General features: G+C 45.6%; 1 protein-coding gene across 1 annotated transcript in view; it reads right to left on the bottom strand.

The window, feature by feature from the left end:
* Positions 1 to 992: 992 nt before the first annotated feature.
* LOC126531017 (uncharacterized) overlaps positions 993 to 26,263 on the bottom strand; it is an 88,858-nt gene continuing 63,587 nt past the window's right edge. Inside the window, exon 6 of the mRNA XM_055070912.1 lies at positions 993 to 1,532. The gene's annotated coding sequence lies outside the window, so the exon portion shown is untranslated. The remainder of the gene's footprint in view (positions 1,533 to 26,263) is intronic.

Below are 26,263 nucleotides of genomic sequence, written 5' to 3'. Positions count from 1 at the left end.
CCTGTGCTGGCAGACGGTTCAGTCAGCTACAAAATTTTCAAGAAGAAAATGACATTTACTAAAGACTCTTTTCCGACACACGTGCCCATTTTGTTGCAGCTACCGCTTTTCAGCAAACAAAAGTTTGATATCTATAAGCTATACGTTGTCGTCGTGCTCAGGGCTACTTCGCCACGTTATTATTGTGATTAGTATTCTTAATGTACTTTACGCACTTTGCAGAGAATATCTGCGGGTCTATATATCGCTAGCCGTTCTACTGCCAACTTGGGTCCCTGGATAAACGGCGGTGGGTATGTGCCCCTGTTCGATGAACCTCTTTGATGCCAACTTGGGGCATTGGGTATGTGCCAGTTGATCTACGCCGCTGTTAAATGAACCTGAGGGTGAGTTAGGCCACTGGGTATTTGCCACTAGGTATGCGCCGCACTTCAATGCACCGCTTTGAGGCCAACTTAGGTAACCGAGGTTGCGCCACTGTGTATGTGGGGCACATAAACAACATCAGTTAAATTGTTTTACGTAATTTCATACACCAACCACCCCTGCGCCAAACGAATTCGAAATGACCGCCTACACATCAAAGTTCTGTTTCAAGTAAACGTGTATTATTATGTGCCGCTCCTCAATGAATCTTTTTCACCCCAACTTGGGTCACTGGGTATATGTCCCACTTTGACTAACCTGTTCGTGGTAAACTTCGGCCATTGGCTTTGGACTACTGTTCAATGCACCTCTTACAACTCTCTTTACAACAACATGGCGCATTGGGTATGTGCTGCTCTTCAACGACAAAAAAATTATGTTAGCTTTCTGTGGTGCTAGGCAGAGTCAGGCTCGCGTAGTATATATTCAAAAAATCTTTTTTGAACATATATGCACCCACGCTGCATGGGGTAACTTCGCCGAGGCATGCAGACTTATACGTGACGCATTTCGGCGGTTGCAATACGGTGTGTCGATGGATTGCTTGCACGCCAATCACACTAACGTCGATTTTTGTCGTTAGATGGGTTCTGTCGGATTTCGTGGCTTTCCGTTTTGCTAGCCTTCCGTTGCACCTTTGTAGTCAGCGATGAACGATTTATTCTATAGCTGGCGCACGCCCACAAGTGTGCTAGGCTTAACAGCAAGAACTGAAAAGCGGCCAGTAATGAAGACAAAATTATTAGCAAAGGACAACGAGAAGAACAACCTAATCCCACAAAAAAAAAACAATGCGCAGAAAACACCAACAATGTTTTTTAGCGAACGCCCGACCGCTTCTCTAAGGCTATTTGCTTCATTAGAAGAATGATGCTATCGAACGCGTGTATTTATTGCAAAAATGACATTTCATAGCGTTAGACTCTTTATTGCATAATTCCATAGAGAACAGCACATTAACAAGCACACATCAATAGTGGTAGTACAGGTGGCTATACAGATAAGACGATTCATCATACGTGTGTTGTCTCCAGCTGCGCGAGCATCGGCATGGAAGCACGAGTGTCGGCCTTCTCTCCCGCAACCGCCCAAGGGAGCCGGGATGCCTACAGAAGAGAAAGACTCATGATACCGAACGCTCCACCACAGTTCAGACGCCAAAAAAGCTACCGTGCGACAGCATGCACGCCTAAATGAGCCAGAACAGTTGGCATAGGCAGGGAAGGTGTCCCCCCGACTGGGTTGTGCGCGAAACCGCGCCCTCTTTATTGGCACCTCTGTGTTGGCAGTGAAAAGCCCAGGAGACTCACCACCACGAAAACTTGCGAAACAGCCAAATAAAGCTATTCATGTTGAAACTGATGTCAGATGGAAGCAAAAAGTCGCCCGTGTCAACTTGGCCTGAACAGATATAGAAACGGATCTCATGCAACCTATACAAAAAGCACCAGGTAAGCACGTAAAACACGACGAGAATATGGCCACCGTTCTCCCTTTTTATCTTATCGTTACAGTTTTTACATCTTTGTCACGTTAATGGACTACTCCCTCTGCTAAAATTCATTATGCCCGTACGTGTGCTTGTTATTCGTTTGACCCTTTTTCACATAACTAGGTCTTCAATCCCTGCTTCAAAAGCTGAAACCGAATTTGCCAGCTCCAGCATTTGCTTCAATCGTCTCGCATGTTTAGCGCGGTACCTGTCAGATTATTTCAAGACGTCTCAAAGACGCCAACTTTTTTGCATAGTTACCGCATTTATTTGACTTGAATGAGAAAAAAAATTAATAGCTGAATTCAATGCTTTCACCAAGCATCCGACCATTCTTGCATCCTTAGTGAATTGATATTATGTGCCGGGTATCCACTGCTAGCAACCGTGTATTGCGGAAGATTATAAAGGTTAAGAAAGAGTGCCAAAACTTTGCCCACAAATATTAAGCCTCACTGCGTAGGGGTTTATTTTGGCTTGCAGAGTTAAGAATTAGGAAAAACGAGGCGAAAATCAGATATGTTATTTCATGCCTTACCTGGCCCTGTCACAAAAACACCGCTCCTTTAGGTCCCCAGAAAAAGGTAGGAAGAAACTGATCCTTCTACAACCATAGAGACGTGGGCGTTCGTTACCTTTCAGCAGGCAGTTGCCGCTCGTTTTCGTTCCTTTATGTTCACAATTCTGCCGGCAAGAAATCCTGACTTGTGCACGAAATGCGGTTTGAATGGAGGCCCTTGCCTCGGGAGAAATATGAGCGTGCGAAAGTCGATGTGCAATGACGTAAGAAGAGAGAAGCGCCGCAAAAGAACAAAATAGTTGTGGGCACGAAGATTTTTCATCCAAGCAGAAACGTACAAAAACAAACTGCGCAATCTCTCCTTTTTCCGTTTATTTTTTTTTTTTCGGGCATTCGTAAACGCGGAAGATTCTATTTTTCACACGACCTTCGAAACAACGAAGGAGGTTCCGGCTATCTCCGTGAGTACATAAATAAAAAAAAAAAGGTAGTCAAGACCTAGCCGCCCGACTGCTTGAAAAGAACCATTCGTGCACTCCTCGTGATTGGAAACGCGCCATTTCTGCCACATCATTTAACAGAGCTCAGACGAGAGGCATTCTCTGTCTTTCTGGCTTCACCTAGTGGCTGGCCACACACACACAAGAAATTGCTTTTAAATTGGAAGCCGGGATATAAATAACATATTTTTTTCTTGAATAAGCATGTCTTATTTAACTTATTCCACTATTTAGAGTGTGGAAAATCGTACATATTATTTTTGGGAGGTAATTTTAGTCATGCAAATACATAAGATTGCTAGTCGCGCAAGCAGTGATAAGTAACTAATGAAGTGCTGAATTGAGTAAAGCTTTCGCATTTATGTAGCTAAGTGTTGTACCTATACAATGAATCAGTATAAGTGCATTGTGTGGAATATTAAGTAAGTAATGTTCAAAAATTGAAGGTAAGGGAAAAAAATAGCATTTGAACCAAATTTGCAAAGTGAGCTGTAAATGCAAAAACATTGCATTAATTTTTTTTTCTAATTCGGGGCACACATGTCTATCTTAGGAATGAGTGTGAAAAATTTACCATCAAAATTTTCATTTACAAAAGCTTATCACAGCTTGCATGACACAAGGTGGGGCGAAATTTTGTTTTGGGACAAATTTTAACAAACCTTCAAACCATGCGAAAGATGTGAAAAACTACACAGAAGCCTAAAATGCACTAGTATCATAGCTGAAGACCCCATAAGATTGACTAGAGTGTCCGTTGGTTGGTGTGGCGACTCGGCGACATAAATGGAAAAGAACTATTTTGAATAATACTTTTATAAAAGAAATAGCACTGATTTTCGTTTTGGCAATACAAGGGTATGGGTTGCAAAACTCGCTGTAACTGCAAAAATAATGACGATAGGAAGATAACATTTTGCAACATGTTACAGAATATTTGGGCATACAGAAAAATATCAAAAAACAAAAAATCATTCGTGTCCAAAAAATAGAAAGTCTCGAATCTGGCCTACCACCTTAAATATTTATGTTTTGACCGCTTAAATGCGAAGGGAGATGGTGCGGCGAAAGTTATTCGGCGTTGCTACGCGGGCTGGCCACACTAGTTATCTGGCTACCGCATTCAAAACTTTACAGAAGTAACACGGCGTGTTGAATCAAGACGGGTATGTCATAAATGTGGTACATGTAGAGGGATACTCCAGCACCTGGTTATTCGAGTTTTCATTCCACGGTGTTTGTTGTTGTTGCTGCTGCTTGTTTGTAGTAAGTGACAAACGAAACAAGACTAATTTCTGCATACTGTTGACACATTTGCTTTCTTTGTTTTATGTTGTCTGAAGTGCATTCCAGTCCTACGAAATCAGCCAGCAATCGCTGCACTTACACAGAAAGTGTCTGTTACCCATCCACGTTTCCATAACTTGGATACAGGGGCGAAAGTATGTAAAGCTATTCCAAACTTTTCTATTTCCTTTCTGAAATCACCCTCCACGATTTTTCAAAATTTTTCTTCAGGCCACCCCTTCCACCTTCGCTTGTCGGTCAGCCGGTGCCAGGAAAACTGCCAATGCTCTTCAACAGATCTGTCGTATACACTCTGATTATGCATGATTAGACCGAACAAACAAAAAATTATTCTTTCCGATCCTACGCCTTCTTCACCGTCAAGTCTCCGCAAGCCGTCAAAAGTTTTCGGGCTGCTCCAACTTCACCTGTCTTTTACGCGAGACTAAAGAACCGCGAGAACTCGCCGCGTCAAAGTGAAGTGTACGCAGTAAAAATTCATTATTACGCCGAACAAAGCTGAATTTTTCTCGGAATAGCCGGAGACTGCCCCATTCCGAAATGAATAGAAGATGGCTGCCCGTCGATCGCTCTAGCACTGGTTACTTGGTGCTGCCGGGGTGAATGGATTTATTTGCGTATAATAAACATTTTTTTGCGAGGCAGTATAAGCTGTTAAGCCCTTTTAGCACGTACAGAACATCGCTCTGCCCAATTTTTACCACTGAGGACGCGTTTTCGCTGCATTTTTACGTTGCCGTTGTACGTCGCTGCGATTTTCTACCAGACACCGAAAACTAAGCAAGAAGAAACGGGCCAATCGCATACGCTGGCATCACCCTCCTTATTCAGTTATCTACTTTCACTACGCATCCCGGCCTCACGGAATCCCTCACCTCTTTTGCATGCTCCTCGCCTCAGGCCAGACAATTAGATTAGAAACATCGGCCAATTCCGGCAATGCTATTCGTTTTAAAGTAAACAAAAGTGACCTCCTGTTAAGGAGCAGAGGGTGCCATTGGCCTGTTCCGACAACGCTGAAAGTTACCTGCCGATGCTTGCGTCGGCGGTTACGCAAATTGACGTCAGGAGATTGGAATGAAAACATATTGAAATAGTTATACCTTGTACGCCCACAGGTATTGTTACCACTCTTCCATTAAACGAATGCTTTGTCGCTTTTTCGTGCAATTTTTGCAATAAGTGATTTGATTTACACTTATATCACGAGAAGCCAACAGACACTGATACCAAGGACAACATAGGGACAACATAGGGCCTTGATATCAGTGTTAGCTGGCTTCTCATGATATCACTAAGAAATTCGGGCCCCTCGGTTAACCCCCTTTCTTCTCCTTGATTCACACTCAGTGTTTTGTCGACTCATCTGCGCCCATCTCAACGTGTTTAACTTCTTAAATGTCGATGAAGAAGAGCGCTGGACAGTTGTGCGGTTGTTGAGTTCTTCGAAGAGCGTAATTTTTACATTGTGAATAAAAAAGTCTTCAGAACAAAACAAACTCGTTTTGTGTTGCGGTGTTTTGCACTGTCGACGTGTTATAACTTTTTTTTTCTCCTCAGTCCTTGCCTTCTCCCTCCTACCATTACTTCTTGACCGTATTGTTTTTTTTTTGTTTTTTTGAAACACCAGTCAGGCTATCGACGCGACACAACTTTTCTTTTACTTGTAGAAACGGCTCTAACCGAGGTTACTACGAACGGATACATATAGCACCCGGTCACGTAGTGCCCGCCAAGCCCTTGGCACGGGATATTAGCACCTGTGTGCTAATAAAACAGCAAAAAATAATAATTGTGCAGTTCCTTTCCTTGAAGCCACTTCTCAGTAGCTCTTATGCAAGCAACGCCTTGTTGTACTAGTCAACAAAACCTCGCGAATAGTGAATATTGATTGCGTAGAAACAAAACAACACAACCCCCGTTTGCGTAACTTGCGTTCGTTCGCATTGCTTGTGACTAATATCAAATGAAGGAGATTCTCTTACTACCTGATGAGGAACGGCATTTCATACTTCGCGATTACATCTTGAAGGCATTTTATTAAAACTGGCTGCAGTAGTACAGTAAATAACATGATGATCAAGTTACGAGCGCCGTTAATTAAAGAGACAACAGCGAACACAATTCGCCGGGATATAATGATATTCTATGTCGTACTGAATTCGTTTCACCTAATCGGCAAGCATGCGTTAACTTTAGCAAAGAGGCCTGTAGCACGGTTACATAGCGCCATTTGAATATATTTCAAAACAAGAACTTTTTTTTGAGCGCTCGTAAGTTGTCTTTCTTGCGTTTAGCTGGAAGCCCGAAATATGACCATGATGGTCATAACTAGAAGGGCAGGTAATTGTTAGGCCAATGTTACTAACCGCATGCCAAGTAATTTCGTGCACTCCATATGTACACTGCGTAAAGAAAATAGGGCTAGCAGCGCTCATGTCAGCCAGATTAAGAATACATATGCTACCATGTTTTGAGCATGAAGCATTGGAAGGAAAGCTGCTTACAAGCTTATGAACAGTATATTTTGTTAACCTCTTTCCTACCGAAAGGAATATAGGCAAGGAGTAAGTGCTTTTAAATTTTTTAGCGCATTTGCAGGTGCTCATAGAAAAGATATTGGGGACTTGAAAGGCATTTTGAAGCCATGAAGCCGTGTCCACAAGTGTGGACCCAAGTTGTGAAGACGCCTTGTGAGCTGCACGCAGCTATTTTCTTTATTTAACGGCAAACTCTGCAAAAAACATATTCCGCCCTACTTTGTAGGCAGGGTAAACATTTCGCGGAGATGCATTTGGCTTTAGAAAAAGTGTCCACAATCGTGGGTACTGGTAGCGAACAGGAAGATTTGGGAAAGTGCTCACAGCCATGTTCTTTTCTTTAAAGGCCACCTGAGCCGAGATATCGTATACTCCTTTGCAAGCTGAGCAAACCATGGTCCAGGCCAAAAGAGAAAGGCGCGTGATTTTAGTGCCCCGCTAGTTTATGCTCACGGGTAATTGGCTTTATAACAAGTATCTGCAAATGTGGACACTGTAAGCAAAGATGTTAAGGTAACGCTACTTCTCCCCTTTCTTCAAGTGAAAAAGTAAGTAAGCAAATGAAATTACCACGCGTGATAACGTAAGTGTCAGCTGAGCTCTTTAAAATATAACAGTCAGACGTCTAGCAGCATAAATCTCACGTTATAATAAAGTCAAGCGTGTTCTCAAGTGTTTTTCTCCCTCCTCTCTCGTAACATTAAGGCTGCAATGACCTTCCATGATTCAGAGCAAATCACACACCCTGATCCACAGATAGGATGCTTTGCACGAAAGCCACGAGACTTTAGCTGACACGTTGAGTGGCAGAAAAGTTACTTCGAATAAAAAAAAAAGAAAAATGCGCAATAGCTGCATACGTTGATGGTCGAAGTGGTGGTGCCCTCTCCTTCCATTTTCCCTAAATGGCAGCCACCCCGGGAGACTCATGACTCAACTCCAGAGACGCTCCCGGACCTTCGAAGCGAGCGGTCGCATCGCCCCTCGCTCCGACGACTACGGCTCGCCCGCCACTTCTTGCGCGCGTACGTCTCCGCATTCGACCGCGCTTACGAGCGCAGCCCTTTTCAGGGCTCGCATGACAGGCGGAGGCCCCATCTCATGGGCGACCCTCCGAAGAAACAGCAGAGGAAGAGGCCGACGAAGCAATCTCCTGACTGCACCGATGGCCCGGCGTCCAGACGAGCCCAGCAGCTCCACCCACGTGGCCGGCAGTCACGCCCCGGCAGATCGCCTCCCGCCTTACGTTGGAAGCGGGGGCTGAAAGCTCGCACGCTACGCACGCTCTCGGCGGACTCGGCGAGCTCCGCGGCGTCATGCACGCCTCCTCCAGTGAGCGCGACACCACCCATGCGCGCCCCATCTGCGCTGGATACACCCTTCCGCGCATTTCCTATTGACGCGCTGAAAACTTCTGCGAGCTACCACCACGCTGCGCCGTCCGTTTCAACGGATACTACCGCGGAGGCCCCCACTTCGGCAGCTTCCACCGACGACAGTGCCAGCTGCCCGTCGACAGGCGACACCGACGAGAGTGCCGGCACCTTCTACTTGCCAACCGCAAGTATGATTGGCTCCGACGTTACGTCCTCCCGCACGGACGCGACCGCCTCACCCGCGACAAGTCCTATCCGCCCGGAGAGCCCCTTGCTTTCATCGACGGAAGCCTGCTCGTCGCCTCCGCTCAACACCGCACCAGACGAGAGTCCGTGCGCGACTGCGACGTTGCCTCTCGAGGATGCCGCCGACGGCCCGGCTTCCAACCACAGCCGGCCGAGAACGCCTACCCCAGTTGCGGAAGGATCAGGGCAGCACTTCCTCAGGAAGTCTCCGCTGCCGCCCGCGACCGCTAAGGACTCGCAAGCCTGCCAGCCCGCAGCGGGAAAGTCGAAAAACGCCGCAAGAAGACGACGCCGATTCCGACGGTTCGTCGACTTTGAGGCGCATTCCCCACCCGTTGACGGCGGCGTTACTCACGATACCGCCGTCACTATCCTCTACCGGCCCATCGAGCGCAGAGCCACGTTCCTGGCTCTCTCGCGAGACAGTGTCGCCGCTCAGCTATCCGCCGTGCCGGGCGTGAGGCGTGTGCGTGTCAACTTCCGTCGCAACGTGGTGGCTGTGGACGTGACACGCGGTGCCGACTCGGCGCCCCTTCTCGAGGTGTGCGTCATTGGTAACGTGGCAGTGCGCTCGAAGGCACTCCACAGCAACTCCTGTGTGGGCATCATCTATGGGGTCGACCCTTCTTTCGACGCCCGCACAGTGAGCGAAAACCTGGAGGCACCCGTCGCGGTGCTGTCGTGCTCGCGGAGTGGCACAAGCGTCACCGTCACTTTCGTCGGGAGCGTCGTGCCTCCGAACGTGCGACTCTTCAAGCAGCTACGCGCCGTTCGTGCCCGTCTGCCCCGGCCACTTCAGTGCGACCGCTGCGGCGTCTTCGGCCATGCCGGCGCCACTTGTTTCCGCGACGCCCGCTGCCTCCGCTGCGGTGACTCGCATCCTACAGGAGACTGCCCCGCTGAGAAGCCACGCTGCCTAAATTGCGGTGGTCGACACCTTTCAACAGAGCCGAGCTGTCCCGAGTGGCAGCGCGAGAGGAAGGCGGCCGTGTTGTTGTCTTCGTCTGAGCGGCCCCTCTCGAGGAAAAAAGCGCTTGAGCTGGCCGGCACTACATCGTGCGAGCCGCATACAGCCGCTCCGCCGACGTCTGCTCGCTCGCCGCAGGGTCGATCCTACAGTGACGTCCTTCGTGGCCGCCACACGCAGACGGCCGCCCCTGAGCCATTGCGCGGCAAACAAACCGCTCCGAGCAGCGACCCCAGGGACGCGCTCATAGCCGCTCTCGCGGCTGCACTCCGTGCCCTGCTCGTTCAGTGCCCAGCTATCGACGGCAACGTCCGACAGATGTGCGACGCGGCTCTCGCCGCGCAGGAAGCTCTGCTTCACCACGACTAGGCGCGTCACCGCGCCTCATAAGCGAATGTAAACAACTTGCCCTCGCGCACTGTTTGGGCAGCCACCGCCGCGTCTCTTTCACCCTTCTTTCAATTCCCTTTCCCTATTGTGCAGCGCGGTTGAGGTGTCCTCACCTGAGAGACAGTTACTGCGCTGCACTTTACCCCAATTTTTCTTCCCTCCAACAAGAATCTCTCTCTCTCTCTCAACTCCAACTCACCCATACAGCTTTCAACCCTCCCCCCTCCCAACCATCACCACCACCACGATCACAACTCGCTGTCCCATAGGAACTTGCTCCGCGAACCCTCGCATCCGACATTCTGCTTCCTCCCGTACTCCATCACAAAAGCCACAAAACCGCTCTCTGATTCTCCTCCCCCCTCCCTTCCCTTTCTTTCTTCAAAGCTTCAGCACAAAAGTTTGAGGAGTTAGAGTAAGAAGCGTCATGCAGGGAAGCAAGTCTCCCTGGTGCCGCGTACTTCTAATTCAGTTCTCACGCGACAATATTCCAGCATCGCCCGCTATAAGACTCGAGCTAAAGTGTGACGTGACCAAGTACTCACTGGAACTTGGAAAAAAAAAGAACAAGGAAGAAGAAAGCAAAAGTATAGAAAGAAAGCGCTTCGAGTGTCAAAGCCACTATTGATTGTTGCCACTGTAGGGCTCACATGAAAATCAAGAGGAAAGCTCGATACACATACTTGGAAACGGCTGCGAAGGGGTGTGACAAACAGTGTGTCGTGCACTCCAGCGCGCAGATTTGTTCTGTTATCGATCTAGAAGTGCTCAGCTGTTCCTCTCGTGTTTTTCCTCTTCGTTTTTTTTTACTATTTTTGTGTTTAACAAGATATGAGACAGCACTAGCTCCTGCCCTGCAATTGTTTTTTTTTCTGCCCCTGCGAGGATATTGACTACGTCGACTCACCCGACTCTATTGGATAAAGAAATCGTATACGCGACGGAAGTGCAAAGCCAGGGAACACTCTCTTGAAAAGCACGACGGCAAAGTTTCACCTTTGAAGGAGCGCCTACCTCTTGATGATGATGATGACTCATTGGCATTCCCTTTGGAACGGAGCGGTGAGAAATAGTCACATAGCCTGATAGAGTTAATCAGATAGGCTATGCACGCTTTTCTTTCTAGCATTCTCGTATACATCTATTTTTTCTGCCTTTTCTTTTTCTTTTCCTCAAACCTACTCGACCTACCTTGTACCGCTATACCTATGCTTGTAACGGGTCTGGTCGTATCAATCTCTTCCCTGCTTTTCTTACACCAGTACTCTGAAGTCTCGTGCTTATTTTGAGTGCTGACTGGTTGATACTTCAGTCCACTTTAAATCCAAGCGCTTCTGGAAGGTGTGCGTTTGGATCCCTTCAAATTCCTGAAGGAAGGCGAAGGGCTCCTTGCGTTCAAATCAAAGAAAAAAAGAATGTGGCATTGGGCGGAAAATATAGGGTGCTAATCAGCAAAAAATAATAAAGAAAGGAAGTTTCATGTTTGAACTAGAAATGTGGCCCTCAAAGTAATAAAGTCTTACAGTTTGTCCTGGCGTGTTCTTTAGCTTTCATTTATTCTCGCCCTGTCATCTCCTTTATAAATTTTTTAGGCGCGCACATTGCTTGCATTTACGTTTCAGATGGATGAAAATGAGGTTCCGAATTCGAATTGTCATTGATTTGCAGCTTTCCACTTATAGTCCTATGCCGGAAAAACAGATGTTTGCAGTAAAATAAAGAAAGATGATTTTTCGACGTTGTTTCATTTTCGCTGAGGTTCCTGCTGCATGTGCCCTACATAGCGCACTAGAACTTTCTTGTTTTTTTTTTCTATATTTTTTTCACCACCACATTGAATAACGCCAGCCGCGGATTCTTGCAGTTATGACATAATGACATTTTCTTTCTTTATGTTAAGCCGCGTCTCTCACAGCAATATAATAATTTATTTAATTGGTTTTCACTTTGGTCATATGCTGGTCAATGAACTAATTTACGATTTTACTGTTTAAAACATAGTTTGATGCAATAATTACTTTAAAAACTGCAGCGCCAGTGTCTGCTGGAGCTGAAATCGGCGATTCATCCAGCATGAGAATTGTGGTAAGTGCATGGATTTGCCTAAATTTCGTTCTTCTGACTTCAAACGGCTGTGTGACTTTGCAAACTCGTCATTTTCTGCAATGTATCGCGCTATACAGAAGTAAATGAATATTAATAAGGTTGTCGCACGGCAGAATTCGAAAACAGTGACTCTAGCACACAAGCCTGACACTGAAACCGTTACGCCACGGACACGTGCGTCGACTAGCGGCATAAAACATATTTGCTCGCGGCCAGGCCAGTGCGTTGAGACACTGGGCGCATTTTGATCGGCAGTTGCAATGGAAGAAACCGACACATCAGAAACACCACATGTGCAACACGACACTGTGGATCATCACTTTATATTAAAACATATATATATATATATATATATATATATATATATATATATATATATATATATATATATATATATATATATATATATATATATATATATGCAGCATGTCACAATGTGTATATATTATCCAGTTCGTCTATAATTTCACTGAAAATACAATTATACCTTAGCATAACATGATGGTTCTCAATACTAATATTTATACCTCGAAAACCACACTTCATATACATACAAAAAGCACGGTTCATGCACCACTCGCACCAAGAATGTTTCGCTTTCTGTACATGTCAACGGGAGTGCTTTTTTTTATTCACTAGACTTGCCACAAGATATATGTACCAAACATTTAGCAAGAGGCGTCAAAGAAACACATGCAGTCATAAGTACTGCAGCAATGAATTAGTGCACTCGTTGATAGCTGTCCAACGCGTAAAGTCATCCGCGGAACATATGGCCTGTGTTTGGCCTCCGTAAGTGCGCATTATGCCTTGCACATTATCTTCTTGGTTCATCGGTTCGTTATGTTCCAGTCGTCGACAACAAGAATTTACTTGTTCTTGCACAGAACTGACAATCCCTGGAAATAATACATTCGAATTCCTCAAAGGATAGTAAATGCGTCCGGTAAAACAAGGACCACGTAAGCGTCCGTTCATAAGCAAAACGTTTGTCTCTCTGAAAAAAAATGTTACCGTCTGCAGAGTAACTGCTTTATTGCCGTTACAACATACGAGAAGGTATAACTCTATCAGGCCTGGCATGCTAGGCCCACTGAAAGCAAAACTACAGTGATAAAAGAAAAAGGTCAAAGAGCCACTAAGCACAATATACCATCGCGAAAATCATATCTGCGAAGCGACATTGGCCGTTCGAGCGATTTTACGATCCCTCAACTCTTCTTCATAATTACCTTTTTGTGATCGCAAATTTCATGAAGTACATGCATTTCACGCTTTGCAGAAGGGAGAGAGAACGAGTGAAGCATATCTATAAACAAAATAAAGAAAAGTGAGGGTTCACAAGGTAAAATGCGTGTGTATGCATGACAGCGCAATGGAGCTAAAGGAAACGAAAAGAGCTGAATGCCAGTGCACGTTACATTTCGATCGCATTGTTTCACTCTCTGGACTGGCGCCGTTTAATTTCCTGCTTATAATGAATATGCATGCGGCCGCTCTGGCGGCGGCGCAAGTCTTAATTCGAGTTATTGAATGACCTCCGTTATGGTATGCGGCCTGCCCAATATAAGAAGCCATGATTACTTGCTGGGAGGAAAGAGTTTACCTTCGACGTGGGCAGTGTTGTAAAACAAGCAGAAAAAAAGTACGTTGCGCACTTAAGAAAAACATTTAAGCCACCCAGTCTTAAATGTGAAGCGAGAGCGAGAGAAAGATGAGGCGGATGCGAATCGAAGGCCCATATAGCTTCGTCATAAGTTTACTAGCAAGAAATCTTGCTAGTGTCAGCGTTGACCACCGGTATAGGGATGTTGTTCTGACATTTTAATGATTTGCGGTTTATTAATTTCCCTAAGCTTCATTCTTTGTATTTAGAGTGGCCTTGTCCATCATCATACTAAAACCTCCTTGAAGGTCACTACCATCTGAAATTCGTTGTACAGCAACAAATTGCTGTAGAACGGTCATTTAATGTAAAACTTTGAGGCCATTGCTTCTAGCTTCTCGTCAGGATCGTCATTACCAGCATCAGCTGGACTAATCTCACTACATCGCCAGCGGTAAATGCACAACAATACGAGCTGATCTTCATCCACAGTGCGCGCCTGATAGCTATGAATTTTCTCATCTTGCCACTTTCCCTGATTGTGACGGGCGCTAAGTGCTGATGGGGTCAAAGATGAGCTACGCAGAACTAGCGCTACGCAGCAGTTGCAATGTCATGCCAGCAAAGCGGAACGTCAGCGCCTTGTCTACCCCGAGCCTCTGCGTCCACCTGTACAGAGATCCTCATTACTTTGTATCTGCTCCGCTGTTAACAATTAACTTCTACAAAATGCAAAGTCTTGCTGCTCGAGAGCTAGCTATTCCTAAATCGCCGGCAAAAGAACACCGAAGAGAAAAATGTAGATAGAAATAATCAAAAATACTGCACATTGAGCAATTCTTTGCTGAAAAAAGGCATCATCGTATACTACATAGCATAAAACATCAAAGATTATATATATATATATCAAGCGTATTTTAGAGCTTCAGCATAACCTAGGATGAATATGACGACCCCCAAAACTCAGTTCACAGCAGAAAGAAAGAGTGAGTGAACAGAATAAAGGCAGAAGCGTTATACAGAAAAATTATGCAGATCCCACGCACTGTGGGCATCGATGCTAACGAAGCTTTCCGTGGTGGATGCTTTGACTGACGATATTTAGGGGTGATGCTGACGCCTAAATCTTAACTTCTTCAACGTTTAGGCTAACACGAGGGTGGTGAGTTGATGTTAAACGTTACCTTGCGTGCGCTACTACGGTTTGTCACCGCAGTACACAGAACACACAGGGAGAGGTGTTTGCTTGAGATGTTGTTGTGTGCCACATTTTATAACCTCTAAGAGGGTTGAGCGTTGTCATTTCCTCACATGGCACATCGCATTGTGGCAGAAGTGTTAAACTTGAATTGGATTACGGGGCTGTACGTTCCAAAACCACACTCGGATTATGAGGCACGCCGTAGCGGTGGACTTCTTATTAATTTTGACACCATGATGTTCTTTAACGTGTTCCAAAATCTAAGTGCCACAGAGTGGTGATGTGTATTGTTCAGTCTCTAATAACGATGCCTGTTTGAACGGTTCAAACGCGACAGAGAACGACAACATGTTCGCGCATAAGTCTTTTGACCACAAACGATTGATGTGTTTTTATTGCGGAGCGTCCGAAAGTGGTGGCGGATGGCGTTTTCTACGTTGAAAAACTTCGATCTACTATACGGCAATTCAAAAGACTAAACAAGCTTGGCTATGTCCATTCCTTCCGTCACACCGTCGTAATCAGGTTACACCCTCAATTTCACCCTCACCATACAGTACCGAAAGCCAAAGCTCTGCGGATTACTATCCCTGGGCATCAAACTCTCGCCTGCGGGAATGTGCTGTTGAAAGCTGGCCACGACGACCTCTACGCTATGGCACAGCTTTGGCGATTGCGATTTTGCGCGGGGTGCTGCGGCATTACTAACTAGAAATATGTAAAATTAATTTAGACTATTCTTTACTGTGAAGTGATGTAACTAATTTATTTGCAGAAATTTCATTACTTAAACATCTGATGCAGGCTTCTTCTGTAGAGACCACAGATTCTTACTACCCATGTTTGTTGGCGGCGCAAGCTTTCACTGATGAGGCGAATAAAACAACTTTCTTTCCTTAGTAAAATTCACTTTTAATATACGACTCAGGCTTCAGGAGCTCTTATGACAGCTTGCGTTCACGGCATAGTTAGAGAACGCTCAGTTCTCTGAATCCGAACTTCTGAAACTGAATTTTTCAGCCTCAAAATTGCAACCATGGTTCAGAAAGAAACCTAGACGAACATTTGTCTGTTTCCTTAGCGAAAATTGCACATCTTAATAGGTAAGTAAATGGTTGAGGGGGCGAGTTAATTGATGATCGGTTGGAAGGACGGCTAAATGGATAATGTTTTCGCCAGAGAGACTAAGGTTCAGTAGCTTGTTTGCTGGTGCGGCTTCTTTAAATTCTCTATAATGTGCCAGTACTGTGGCAGCCTTCTAGGGGCCGGAGCGTGCTTCTAAGGCAAGAGCCACGGGGAGAGTACTGCGTTTTCTACGCAGTGGCGCATTTTGACTTCCCGAGGCTTATGATTGGGTGTATGAAGTACGAAGTGCTCCCATTTCTAGAAACGTACTATTCAACAGGACGTCACAAAAAACAGTGGGAATGTTGGTAATAGGTAGGAATCACGTCGTTGTGCATTATTGCATCTTATTGGCCGCACAAATGGTCTACATTAGTGTTTGTGTCATCGCGGGGGGGGGTAAGAATTATTCAGTATAATAATTGAGGCGCACACAGAGGCACGGATAAGGATGGATATAATGAGCATCGATTTTGAAACAGATTAATGGCACCGGCCATCAAGCTCGTGTTCTTTTTGCGTTGATGCTGTGGCTTGCGCAGGACGTATCAACTAGTGGTTTGTAGTAGGGGGCCGTGGAATCTTTAAATAATGTCCATGCAATAGGCAGCGTGAGTGCAATATTCCCTTCAATGTGTTTTTCTGTTTCCGCTTGCATCCCTAAATCTCAATGCCTCGGGCAGTCATGGAATGTCCACATTCAATTCCACTACAAAGCTTGCTCGATGACCTCTGAAGGCAAATGGCCCTGTAAGCGTAGGCTGCGTGGTGGCGTGCCGTAACAGGCTATGGGTATGCTCAACCAGACGTTTACATTTTTACTGTATGTATGGCCGCCTCGTTCGGTTTGTGTATACAAACGGCTGCAAAAGCAAAATACAGCCAGCGTTGGGCAAGTCCGCAAGTTTGCGTGCATGTGTGAAGCGAAAGTGCAACGGAAGGAAGTACAACTCTTTTTGGCTGCGGGTACCCCAATAACGCAGCGCGAAGCGCGCCCGCAGAAGCTTTTCCACATTGATTGAGAGCGTAGCGGTCGAAGCGAAGCAAGTATGGATCGAGGCGAACAATGAATCCAACCTCAAGCAGAAATCCGTCGCTCTCTACCGGAACTACGAGGCCGAAACTGGAAATCAGCCAGAAGAAAGAGCAACTAAAGGGACCGCGTCGTATAAACAACGGAGAAAGTTCGCAAATAAAAGTGCAAGAATGAAAAACAGATCTGATGACTTGGCCTGGAAACAAGTACTTGTCACTTTATCGTAAAACAGCTTTTTATTTTTCATTTTCATTTTGGCTTAGCGCGTGGAGCTGAATCAAAACGCCGAGGTCAGTCCTAATATTTTATTAGCTTACACGCAATCAATTATTCAGCGATTGCGTTTATGCTGCCTTTTTCAGCTCCAGACGACTTTCCGCTGAGTGCGATGATAGTCTTGTCATTCCAAGCCCATGAAGTATGACATCAAAGCAAACAAATAAATTGGAACCTTAGCAGGACGCAACCCTGCTGTGAGATTATTTAGAGCCCGGTTGCATGTTGGAATTTGGAACCTCTCTAAGAGGTTCCAAATGGAACCTCCCTAAGAGGTTCCAAAACCTCCCATAATCGGGAGTATTGCCTTGAGAGATTTGCCGCATGGTATTATTAGGCATAAGTATGAGGCTCGGAGCAGAAGCTATGGCGCTTCAAGGTAACCTGGGGCCTGACGAACCAATGGACTGAGCTATCTTTCCGGGCAACATCCAAGGGTTCACGAGTTCAAATCACCTCTTTTTCTTTTTTTTCCCCCTTTTCTTTCTTTTTTTTATGTGTTTTCTTTTATTTTATCACTTTACGGCAACCCTCCTAATATACATATATATATATATATATATATATATATATATATATATATGTATGTCCTCAATTATTTATGGCCACACATGTGCAGGTCATAAATACCAGGTTCTCTAGCCGAGTGCCATCCGTGCGGTATAACCGAGCTCAGATTAGTCCACCTTGACTGATCAAATAGGGCACCACTGTAGGTTAAATGATGCGTACAACTCCTGCGGGACCCGCCGTGGTTGCTCAGTGGCTATGGTGTTAGACTGCTGAGCACGAGGTCGCGGGATCGAATCCCGGCCACGGCGGCCGCATTTCGATGGGGGCGAAATGCGAAAACACCCGTGTACTTAGATTTAGGTGCACGTTGAAGAACCCCAGGTGGTCGAAATTTCCGGAGTCCTCCACTACGGCGTGCCTCATAATCAGAAAGTGGTTTTGGCACGTAGAACCCCATAATTTATTCTTTAATTTAGCTACTGCGGGGACGGCAGAGTATCCGCCTCCCGTGCAAGAGGACCATGGCTCAAATCCCGGTGCTGCGCAACGCAATTCTCCGCCGGAAAATACAAAAGAAAAACGTGTGTTGAGAAAATTGCACAAACAGGCCTGGAGTGCGACCTGATCACGGTGACCAGAACCGGTAACGAACTCTCTCACCAGAGCAGGATTGGCCATCCTTGTGCAGTACTTGGCCACAACCTCCTATATGAATACAACAATCAAACCCCGGCCCTCAGTCTCCAGCAGCCGCGAAGCAACTGACCACGGCGGCGGTCAGATCTGTGACGCAGCAGAGGGTGCTAAGAATACCTGGCTCCGGACAGGCCGCCATTGGAATCTGAACCTGGCACCGTTTAACGTTAGAACGTTATCTAGTGAGGCGAGTCTATCAGTGTTATTGGAGGAATTAGAGGGTAGTAAATGGGATATAATAGGGCTCAGTGAGGTTAGGAGGACAAAAGAAGCATATACAGTGCTAAAAAGCGGGCACGTACTGTGCTACCGGGGCTTAGCGGAGAGACGAGAACTAGGAGTCGGATTCCTGATTAATAAGGAAATAGCTGGTAACATACAGGAATTCTATAGCACTAACGAGAGGGTGGCATGTCTTGTTGTGAAACTTAATAAGAGGTACAAATTGAAGGCAGTACAAGTCTACGCCCCTACATCCAGTCATGATGACCAGGAAGTCGAAAGATTTTATGAAGACGTGGAATCGGCGATGGGTAAAGTCAAAACAAAATACACTATACTGATGGGCGACTTCAATGCCAGGGTAGGCAAGAAGTAGGCTGGAGACAAGTCAGTGGGGGAATATGGCATAGGCTCTAGGAATAGCAGAGGAGAGTTATTAGTAGAGTTTGCAGAACAGAATAATATGCGGATAATGAATACCTTTTTCCGCAAGCGGGTTAGCCGAAAGTGGACGTGGAAGAGCCCGAATGGTGAGACTAGAAATGAAATCGACTTCATACTCTGCGCAAACCCTGGCATCATACAAGATGTAGACGTGCTCGGCAAGGTGCGCTGCAGTGAGAATAGGATGGTAAGAACTCGAATTAGCCTTGACTTGAGGAGGGAACGGAAGAAACTGTTACATAAGAAGCCAATCAATGAGTTAGCGGTAAGAGGGAAAATAGAGGAATTCCGGATCAAGCTACAGAACAGGTATTCGGCTTTAACTCAGGAAGAGGACCTTAGTGTTGAAACAATGAACGACAATCTTATGGGCATCATTAAGGAGTGCGCAATAGAAGTCGATGGTAACGCCGTTAGACAGGAAACCAGTAAGCTATCGCAGGAGACGAAAGATCTGATCAAGAAACGCCAATGTATGAAAGCCTCTAACCCTACAGCTAGACTAGAACTGGCAGAAATTTCTAAGTTAATCAACAAGGGTAAGCAGCGGACATAAGGAACTATAATATGGATAGAATTGAACAGGCTCTCAGGAACGGAGGAAGCCTAAAAGCAGTGAAGAAGAAACTAGGAATAGGCAAGAATCAGATGTGTGCGTTAAGAAACAAAGCCGGCAATATCGTTACTAATATGGATGAGATAGTTCAAGTGGCTGAGGAGTTCTATAGAGATTTATACAGTACCAGTAACACCCATGACGATAAGGTGAGAGAGAATAGTCTAGAGGAACTTGAAATCCCACAAGTAACGGCGGAAGAGGTAAAGAACGCCTTGGGAGCTATGCAAAGGGGGAAGGCAGCTGGGGAGGATCAGGTAACAGCAGACTTGTTGAAGGATGGTGAGAACACTGTCCTAGAAAGATTGGCCGCCCTATATACACAATGCCTCATGACCTCGAACGTACCGGAATCTTGGAAGAACGCTAACATAATCCTAATCCATAAGAAAGGGGACGCCAATGACTTGAAAAATTATGGACCGATCAGCTTACTGTCCGTTGCCTACAAAGTATTTACTAAGGTAATCGCAAATAGAATCAGGAACACTTTAGACTTCTGTCAACCGAAGGACCAGGCAGAATTCTGTAAAGGCTACTCAACAATAGACCATACTCACACTATCAATCAGGTGATAGAGAAATGTGCGGAATATAACCAACAGTTATATATAGCCTTCATTGATTACGAAAAAGCGTTTGATTCAGTCGAAACCTCAGCAGTCATGAAGGCATTACGGAATCAGTGTGTAGATGAGCCATATGTAATGATACTGGGAGATATCAATAGCGGCTCCACAGCCACCGTAGTCCTCCACAAAGAAAGCAACAAAATCCCAATATGGAAAGGCGTCAGACAGGGAGATACAATCTCTCCAATGATATTCACAGCATGTTTACAGGAGGTATTCAGAGACCTGGAGTGGGAAGATTTGGGGATAAAAGTTGATGGAGAATACCTTAGCAACTTGCGATTCGCTGATGATATTGTCTTGCTTAGTAACTCAGGAGACCAATTGCAATGCATGCTCACTGACCTTAAGAGGCAAAGCAGAAGGGTGGGTCTGAAAATTAATCTGCAGAAAACTAAAGTAATGTTTAACAGTCTCGGAAGAGAACAGCAGTTTACGATAGGTAGCGAGGCACTGGAAGTGGTAAGGGAATACATCTACTTAGGGCAGGTAGTGACCACGGATCCGGATCATGAGACTGAAATAACCAGAAGAATAAGAATGGGCTGGGGTGCGTTTGGTACGCATTCTCAAATCATGAACAGCAGGTTGTCACTATCCCTCAAGGGGAAAGTGTATAACAGCTGTGTGTTACCAGTACTCACGTATGGGGTAGAAACCTGGAGGCTTACGAAAAGGGTTCTGCTGAAATTGAGGACGACGCAACGAGCTATGGAAAGAAGAATGATGGGTGTAACGTTAAGGGATAAGTAAAGAGCAGATTGGGTGAGGGAACAAACGCGGGTAAATGACATCTTCGTTGAAATCAAGGAAAAGAAATGGGCATGGGCCGGACATGTAATGAGGAGCGAAGATAACCGATGGTCATTAAGCATTACGGACTGGATTCCAAGGGAAGGGAAGCGTAGCAGGGGGCGGCAGAAAGTTAGGTGGGCGGATGACATGAAGACGTTTGCAGGGACAACATGGCCACAATTGGTACATGACCGGGCTAGTTGGAGAAGTATGGGAGAGGCCTTTGCCCTGCAGTGGGCGTAACTAGGCTGATGATGATGATCATATGAACGTTTAAAAAAAATCTGCATTTCTTAAGGCAACAATGAAGATGACGTTGAGCCTGTAAAAGAAACTCGTGAATGTCTTATCATGTGCAACTAATTACAGCGGTTGCGCATTATTGCACATATAAGTAATCCCTGCAGGTGAACAATAGAACGATGAGTCGATGTACGGACGCTTAGGTAGTTCCAGATTGCACATAGGCTTCTATCGTACAACTAACACCGTCCAACCTCTAAGTAGATGGAGCCTTTTTTGTGCGGCGATCTAGTCAAACAATATGGCAACCTTCCACAACAGATTGGTCCATAAAGAGGACCTTGAACTACTGAGCAGATTTTTATTTTTGAAAAATTCTCATTTCAAGAATAAAAAGAAAGGCGCTACAGTATAGTTGCAATATTTGAAGAGACTATGGAGGGCGCTACGTTGCACCCAACAGAAGCTGCTGCGAAAGCAAAGATAATATTAGGTACAACACTAAACACGCAGAGTGCCCTCGCAAAATGAGAAGAAACCAGACGATATAGAAGTCGCGAACAGAAGCAGGGACGACTACGGACTCGTTACTGAGTAACGAGTTCTTGTTGTACTTCGTGCTGCCGGCGAACAGGTGGCGGTCGGACGACGTGCGTGTAGTGGGGTAGGCAAAGTAAACGAAATATTTGTCGAGCAAACCACGATGCATCTCTGCGAAGCTCTTAAAGCAATTTGCCTCTTTCTTCCTTTTCTCCACTGATGCTGTTGTCGCTATCTAGAAAGCCGCGCCAGGAGGTGGTTCAGAGCGTGTATATACATGGGAAGGAGCATGGCAGAGACGAAAAGCGACGCGAGAAACTCGGTTGGCCCTTTCAATCCCGTCGCATGTGCACAACGCCTTCTGGAGCTCCCTGGGCGTCACAAAAAGAGTCTCTTGACCACTGTAACTATCCCTGACCCCCCCCCCCAAAAAAAAAATCATTGCATAAACTGCAGCGCTCAACTTCGTATTAACGTGCAACAGTCCAGAGGGGAGGTATATAGAATGGCAGAGAGGAGACAGGGAGAGGAGGCAGAGAATAGGTAGAACTAGTCACGAAACGAGTGGATAAAACCCTTGCTACTCTTCACTCGCACCTCCCATATGTAGGGGAAAGGGAAAGAGGAAAAAAGAGACTTAAGCAGGCAAAGAAAGAGAGAGAGAGAGAAACAACTTCATTGAGCCGAGCTCGACATCTTCTTAGACGCCGTCGATGGAAGTGGTTCCCTCTTCACGGGACCCATATGCTTCCCTAGCCGCCTGGCCCCTGGAGATCAGGACGAGCTGGTCTTCCAGGGCGGTGCTGGTTAGCAAGGTCTCCCATCGCTCGGTAAGGGTGGATGAGGGGTGGGGTAAGGTAGCGGGGCAGTTAAGAGGCAGGCAAAGAAGTGCTACTAATAGATTGATAGCGGTTGCGGACAAACTGGATAAACTTATGTTCAATGAACCGTAGGGCATGTTTCTCCTATTTCTGAAAATAACACCGTCCAACTTTGTCAAGCAGGGAACTGACGCGGTTCGTACCGACGCAAAGCCGCAAAAAGCACCATAGCGTCTAGGGAGCTCTACGGAAGCGGCTGCACGCCAACTAAGCACTCCTTTCGTCGCCACGGTAGCTTTGCGGCGATTGCGTTGCTCGATATCGCGGGTTACGCCACTACGGCGTGATTGATAATCCGAGTGTGGTTTCACAATGCTAACCTTCTCGGAGGTTACGGACAATGGCGCACAACAACGCCTCAAGCAAACGCGCCTTGCTCTATGTTCGCTGTACTGCGCAGACAAACAGCAATGGTACACGCTAGGTAACGTTTACTATCAAGTCACCACTCTTGTACTAAACGCTGGAAAAATTCAACATTCGCGATGAACATCCCGCTTAATTATCGCCATTCGAAGTAAACAGCACAGAAAGCGTCGCTTACATCGATTGCCACGGTGAGTGGGATCTGGAGAATTTTTTTTCTTTCTTACTTTCGAGTTGGCTTTCTTGTTGTGGTTGTTGTTAAGGCAACAGACAGACTGACAGGCAGACTTGTTTCCTTTCAAACAGTATTATATTTCTGCAGATGCTCACTCCAAGAATGCATCGACCAGAATGTCACCGCATCTGTAAATAAAGAACACGGCCGAAGTGTATGCCCTCCAGCGTGTTTTGAGAAATGGCTGTATACCCACCGAAAGGTGAAAGCGTACACTAAAGTCAAAAGAGATGGAGGAAGCGTGCAAGACCGTTCAGAACATTGTCGTCGACATCCACTCGGTCGCAACACCTACCGCCCCCTCCCCCCCCCCCTCCTGGCTACAGGATCGGTCGGGCAGCGGATCGAAAGAGGGCACACCGACAAGCACGCTCGTTACCGCCAGGAGGTGGCGTTATACCATTCCATCTGCGCTCGTTTTCAAACGACATGTTTCGACCGACATCACTCATTTCTTTTCTGTGCCAGACGGCTATGTTCATTCTGCAACAAACACTCTCGAGAGAGGCAACCACACTGAGCGTATTTGAGGCACACTTTCGGCATTGTTTGTACTGGCGTCGACGCAAGAAGCGCAATCACGCGAAACATAGAACTTCTTTCGGACACCATTTCAGCGCCATGATTTACTTGAGCGTCGGCTAATGCATTTTGCTCTGGGCGGTGACCCCGCTGTAATTTCTATATACTGTGAGATTACCGAATGAAAAGCAAATTCTGTGGCTTGTATCTCCAGCATATAATGAAAATTTGTATATTTCACTCTCTTTGGTATGTAGATATCTTCTGAAGCAATATGAAAGTCGCGTTATTCTTTTCCTTTTTTGAATAGCAGGAACGTTGAGGCGTATGAGGAAAGCGACTGTACTTGCGCTCTTAGCTACTGTACCTGACGAATCATGGTGATAAATGATGCTAGCAAAGGTGACCGGCATTGCCCAATGCGAGACAAAGGACGGTGTATGCAGCTGGCAAGGAGAGATTGTCCCCCCCGGTTCTCGCTGACGTAGATCGATGTGGTGCAGCGATGGCTCCTCTGCATGTAGGCTGAGGGGCATCTGCTCTTCTTTAGTAACCAAAGGGGTAGATGGGGCTTCAAGGGGCAAGCCATGAACAACTCGAGTAGCAGCCTGATGCCGCCTTACAGGTGAACCGTCAAGCTAAGCGTTATAAGCAGCAATGCTGAATAGTACAGAACTCTGGAAAGTGTTGCAGCCTGAAAGGCCTTAATGGGGAAGAGCAGTGTCACAGTTATGTCATTCCCAACGACATCCACCTGCAAACTTTCTTTTTTGAACATTTCGCTTCATAATGTGATCTTCTTTCACTGTTTTTTTTTCACTCAGGAAGCAAGCAATTCTGCCAGATATGAAGCTTAGTGCCTGCCGACTTGCAATGAAGAAGGAACCCCAGGGCATGATGCATGCGGGAAAAACCCGGGTTTGTATTCTTTTCCTCTCCTAACCGCTAGGAACAATCACCCATTTTTCCAATCATCGTAGCTTCACATGCATTTTCAGACGCACAAACGCTTTCATTCACCAGCCGTACCACAAGCCCTTCACTTGAGGAATCGTCTTCCTGATAGTGTCTCTAACATTCGCAATCACATAATGTTTGGGCATAAATTAAATGCCATGTTTACATTTCTCGTCTTTAAATGTTGCTTGTTTAACATGTACTTGCTTCTGGCTAAATACTGTTTGACTTGCGGTGTTTCAAGGTGTATACAAAATTTTAGGTGGCGTACGCGTCTATTTTGTTTGCTGCTTGTTACTATATTGCCCTCAATCTCTGCTATGTAATTTCACCTTGTTTTAATGCGTATATCAAAACATTTTTTCTAATGCCTGCGCAGATTTTGTTGATTTTATAACTGTATAACACTTCTATATGGTATAACGTCGCTTTGCTCACGTAATACTGCTACTTGAGTTCTTCATACTTGCAAATAAATGAATACCAGAATGCATAAAGATTTTGTTACAGAAATGCCCATTTCCGCTTTTTATAGGCAAATTGACGCAGGAAATGGAGTACCGCATAATGTTACTACCCTCCCTGAAAGAAATGCTAAGCACAAATGTTATAAACGCACAAAAACCCTCTTGCTTGCTTAAACTTAGGCCCATTTTAAGACTATCGAACTCTCTTTAAAACGTTCTTGTTCATATTACAACCATGGCCACCAGCAATGACAAACCTTTTCTGTGTTCGGAATTTCCCCATGTCTTGTTTGCATAAAAGAATCAAGGGGAAGACTAGTTGTTCTTTATTTAGGTACTGAGTTTCCCAGCGAAAAAGTCATGCCTGATGCCTTGAATGACAAGTAAATAATGCTTTTACACATCGAGATAAGGGAAGGTGGCCGCACAACATACTCATTTTTGTACCAGCAATGTTGTTCATATAGGTGCTGAAAGTGCACAGAAGACCTCTTCTGGGCAGCACGCCAGAAAGTTTACTATAGTGACGCGGTCATAGCCTTCATACTGTATGCCAACATACTGCCACCATCGACATGCGGCCACCGCCGCCGGGATTCGATCCCGCGACCTCGTCCTTAGCAGCCTAACACCATACCCACTGAGCAACCACGGCGGGCATTAATAAATTGTCTAGAAATGCAAGTCTAACTTCCACTTACGGTTTTTTTCTGCGTCACCTTACGATTGTTTTGAGTACGTTGCCTTTCTTTTTTTTCTTTGCCCGTGCAGTTTGTGTAAATTACTTTTGAACAGGCTTGTATATTATAAGTGACATTATATTCCGCAATTGAGTTACGGCGGCGTGGGAAATTCTCCTTAGTGTATAGAAAGAATTTCTCTATTTTCCGACTCTTGTTTGAAAATTTCTTTGCAATATGGAATAATGAGCAGGGAGGATTGAATAAAAAAAAAGCCTGATTAATTTGGTATCAGTGTTTTATACTAGTGGGCGCCCTTGTCGTGATGGGACTGGCAGT

This window comes from Dermacentor andersoni, chromosome 5 (assembly GCF_023375885.2).
Source record: "Dermacentor andersoni chromosome 5, qqDerAnde1_hic_scaffold, whole genome shotgun sequence".
NCBI lineage: Eukaryota > Metazoa > Arthropoda > Arachnida > Ixodida > Ixodidae > Dermacentor > Dermacentor andersoni.
This window is presented reverse-complemented; position numbering and strand designations above follow the sequence as displayed.